Below are 5000 nucleotides of genomic sequence, written 5' to 3'. Positions count from 1 at the left end.
TGGGTACTGTAAGTATGGAATGGCTGAGGGTGGGTGGCTTAAAAAGGTATATGGACCTTTACCATAGAATTCGGATGCTGAAGGATTGGGTGAACCAATAACCTCGGGTGTTGTAGATGAGTTTTGTGATTTAGCCATAATAAGGGTTTTTAGGATTTTAAGGTAATAAAGCTTTTATTTACAGTATTTATGGTGCGTGAGTTTACCTAATGTAAATAAGTTAATGTTATTTGTCGTATTATGACATATATCAATTCTACTCTAAATATAGGCAGTGTTATTATCCCACATGTTTTATATATACAAATTCTTATCCTAAGTTAGTTTTGGAACATCATGCAAGGTCCAAAGATCTACACTATTAGGTCATCTATTGTTAGATTATATAGAAAAGTCGACAGTAGTAATATGCTAATTGTATGTACAAGTACAAGAAACAGGAAATTAGAAAGAAAATGTATACCTATGCAAGATGTATACGTGGCATTCATAATGTTTATGAAGATATTTATGAATCACCATTTAAAGATTAAAAACTTCACGTTTAAAAAAGTTTTGTTTCTAATAAATGATTGTTGGTAACTTCGTTAAATGGTTAATGTTGTTCGATAGATATTTTCATCATAGGATTAATGGGCTACTTACATCAAGGTCTGTAGAATAGATTCTATAGACCTTAACTCACATTTTCTCGCAAACAGCTTGCATATATGTACGTATTTTCACAAGAACATGATTTCATCATCTTCTCTAAGAAACATAGTTATAACCGAAAGGATTATGTACACCATATCTATGTTCAAACTACATCTCTCTAAATAGAGTTACAGACGGATGGTTTAAATATAACCTCCAAGTATTGGTTGGATTACGATAAATGGGTTTGTATTCTGATCTGGGTAGAAGAAGTAATCACAAATTAGTATCGCTATATTTAATAACCATTTAATTGACCACATTGATGTTGAAATTAGATTTATTTTTATAGAAGTTAGATCAAGTAGTTTTATACCGGAAATCTAGGAATGCATTCTTACATACAGGTTTATCTAGTTGGAGGTTATGATTGCAACATAAGAAGACTTGAAATGTGTGTCAGCTTTTGATACGAACCATGATATATTCGCCTTGAAAATGAAAGGGAAAGCCGGCCTTCAAAGTAAAATATGTATATACTTCAGCGAATCAAAGTTTGAATACCCTGAAAACGACGTAAAGCTCCCCCCCCAAAAAAAAAGAAAAAAAAAATGTTGGAATACGAAATCTAACCAAGACATCTTGTGTGCCTTGTATTCAACGCCCTCAAAGGCACATATTCTTTTCTCCTTATGTACTTCCGCCGTACGTGTTAGAATCGCTTACTTCTCGATGATAGAATCAAATTAATGGGTGCGTGTGTGCCTGTGTATGTTTGAGGGAGGGCGGGGGGCGAGTGATCACCATCCGATTATATACTTGACATAGCTGACCTAACCTTCCACCTCCTCCTTCTCCTCCTTCAGGAGGAAAACGCCCTTCGTAATGATTGGATTTATCGACAAGAAACCCTTCCACTTTGGGTGACATCAGGGCACCCTTCTTTTCAGCCACACGAAAAGTCGGTAGCTGTTCATGATCAAGATTTGAGGATTTAACGGAATGTGACAGTAACCCTGTTTTTATCTCTCTCTCTCTCTCTCTCTCTCTCTCTCTCTCTCTCTCTCTCTCTCTCTCTCTCTCTCTCTCTCTCTCTCTCTCTTTTTCTTATTTTAGTGAGTTTTTTATATAGTTTTCGATCTGGAAAACTTTCAAGTATGTGATATCTTTTAGGTTAATTAGGAATGCCAGAATACATATCAAGTTCATTTGAGTGTCTGTTTATTGGCTTGTATTCATATCACAATAATTTCTGGCAATCTTGCCCTATAATCAGCATCTTTCTCTTTATTGTTAGTATTGTTATTATTACTAGCTAATCTGCAACCCTAGTTGGAAAAGCAGGAGGTTATGAGCCCAAGGTTCCCAACAAGAAAAATAGTCCAGCGAGGAAAGGAAATATGGAAATAAATAAACTACTAGAGAAGTAATTTATAATTAGTATAGAATATTTTAAGGCCATTAACAACATTAAAATAGATCGCATTTATAAACTATAAAAATATATTTATGACGCTATATAGCCAAGATGAAAATTGCAAAATCCCTGTAACATCAGAAAAATCGTGATGATGATCATTATTAAATCATTATAATCAATATTATCTTATTTCTAATGAGCCTAGCCTTTAAGAACTACGGATTATCCGGAACATTATCATGTTCGTCTGGAGTCTAGACTAACGTGGCAGATACAACATATAATAATTAGACCATATATTTCTCTGCTTTTATCACTCCTCAGTTTTGTTATCATTATTTTCGTATTTCTATGGTTATGTTTTCTTCAGTTAATTCACTCATATTATTTTTTATTTGGTTATTGTTCCCTCATTGATGACTTCACTGCCACTCCAAGCACCCTAGATCTATGGCGAGGTTTCAAGTTATGTATATCATTATTGCTTTGCTGTGCTGATGTTATTTGGGCATCATTTCTCCGCTTTAAGGTACAGGGTATATTGCCAACGAATGGGCATTCTGTGAGTCACATTGTGTTGTCACTTGACTAGGAGCTTTCATACACATTTGTGTAGTTTAGAAATTCTCTTTGGAATCAAGTTCCCCCACCATTATTTTATACAGACATTGCTTTTGAAAATAACTCTTGCTGTGAATTAATTACAAATGAAAAAAAATTTCCGTATAAATTTCAAGATCGATTGATTTATGCATTTTTACTGCAAATTTCTTATTTATTCTCTGTGCTAGTGTGCGCGACTCTGCTAAATATTTAGATAGATGTAAGTGCACATGCACCTCCCTCACTACGGTATAAATAATGCTTCTCCCCCCCTACCTACCCAGGACTGGGAGAGCTTAGCGTGACCGAAAAGAAATGTATTTGTATATATATTTATAGCAAGAGACTTACTCTTTATTGTATAGGGAAGATTGTTAATTTGATTTGATATTTGCTTATTTACTTTTATATACAGTTTCGTTATTCATCCTATTTTCAACCCCAAGGTCTATAAATATAATCTATATCTATATAATCTTAATCTATAGACCTTGTTCTATCCATTATATTACGTGGCTTTCATTGAACCTTTTTTTTTCTATTTTTATTTAGTTTTATTCCAGTTCCTTACAAGGTAAACCACTCATATTCCTCTAGATATTTTCAAACCAATTCACTTCAACATAATTACGTTACTTTGCGTCAAAAGGTCTCCCCGTTTATTCCCAACACTCTCCAATGGCATTTTTTCCTTTTGGTTTGATCCTGTAACACCGTAAGAGTGTGTCATTTTCATTCATTCTATTGCGCCTTGATCTCCTTGACATACAAAAACCACGATGACGAGTGTCAGCCTCTGCCTGCCTCAGAGATAACGGTAAAATCGCTCCTTGTACAGTTGAGTAAGATTGTCAGGCATTTCCAATCCTCCCCAACCCCCACCACCTTTTCTCCTCTCTCTCTCTCTCTCTCTCTCTCTCTCTCTCTCTCTCTCTCTCTCTCTCTCTCTCTCTCTCTTCATCTCCTGCTACGCCAATTGACGCAGAGCGTCTTGTCCATAGAGGATTCATTGGCTAGATTCATCAAAGGATAGCCAGTTCCTTGTGATGCGTAGTGCCTATCTAAGGCAAGTGACCCCTGCCGGCCCATACTAATTCCTTAGTTTTAGGTTGTTATATTTTGTGTGTGGTTTTTTTAGTTTCTTTTTATCATTGTAATCCATTATATATATTATTGGTCATTATTGATCTCTCTCTCTCTCTCTCTCTCCTCTCTCTCTCTCTCTCTCTCTCTCTCTCTCTCTCTCACACACACATATATATATGCATATATATATGTGTGTGTATATATATTATTGTATATATGCATTGCTTACAAATATATATGATGTAATTGTTTCCTGTATAGGCAGATAGATAAGTATTGATAGAGACGACTGGCGAAATCTAACTGAGGCCCTTTGTGTCAATAGGCGTAGGAGGATATGATGAAGATGATGATGAAACTAACTGTATGACTGCCTTCAGTTAACCCAAAAGGAGAACACGGAACCCATTCGTTTTATATAGAGGACCACAGTTAAAAATACATCTGATACCGTTGTCGAATTTATTTGAAATTAGTCCTTTCAAAATAAGAAACATCTATAACCAAACAATCATAACGGACATGAGATATATCTTAGACATTCTCTCTCTCTCTCTCTCTCTCTCTCTCTCTCTCTCTCTCTCTCCTCTCTCTCTCTCTCTCTCTCTCTCTCTCCAGGCAAAGGTCCAACGGTGGTGAATCCGAGAAGGACGTATAAAATAAATGTCTATTCTTGTGCTTCCGAAGTCCTAAATAACATTTATCGAATATTTGTTCATTTAAACATCAGCCATAGACTTGCATATATGTACTTCAATCATTTTTTATAGTATATTCCGTAATAAATTTTATCCAATCTGTTACTCACTTGTATTGAAGGTTACTGTAAAACTCTATGGATTATTTTCAATATCATGCAAATTGTTAAAATAGAAAGTTTTGAAAAGAATAATCTACGAATTTTGTCATTTCATTCAATTAGATTGATTAACAAATCAAATTATTTCGAGTGAAATGTTCTTTTGAATTGAAATGCGAACGTTATCTCATTCATTTACTTAATTAACTAGGCCAATTTGTAAAAGTTATAAAACGTGTAGTCGAAAGTATCTGTTTCTATTTTCTGAATGTTCTGTTAACATGATACGAGCCATATCGTAAGTTCCCAATGTTTTTTCAGCCTCATTTACCTTATTTCATCTTCCCAACCCACTAGTCAGCATATCCTTGCCCCCCCCCCCCCTCTCTCTCTCTCTCTCTCTCTCTCTCTCTCTCTGGTAGCATTCTAATATTTTTTCTTTCCTCTTTTCCTCCC

At 35.1% G+C, this 5000-nt stretch overlaps 1 protein-coding gene across 1 annotated transcript in view; it reads right to left on the bottom strand.

Annotated features, from left to right (window-relative positions):
* Positions 1–5000, bottom strand: part of LOC137618467 (kielin/chordin-like protein) — a 147135-nt gene that overhangs the window by 29079 nt on the left and 113056 nt on the right. The window lies entirely within an intron of this gene.

Source organism: Palaemon carinicauda, chromosome 24, assembly GCF_036898095.1.
Source record: "Palaemon carinicauda isolate YSFRI2023 chromosome 24, ASM3689809v2, whole genome shotgun sequence".
Classification (NCBI taxonomy): domain Eukaryota; kingdom Metazoa; phylum Arthropoda; class Malacostraca; order Decapoda; family Palaemonidae; genus Palaemon; species Palaemon carinicauda.
The sequence above is the reverse complement of the archived record's forward strand: the minus strand, read 5'-3'. Positions and strand labels throughout refer to the sequence as shown.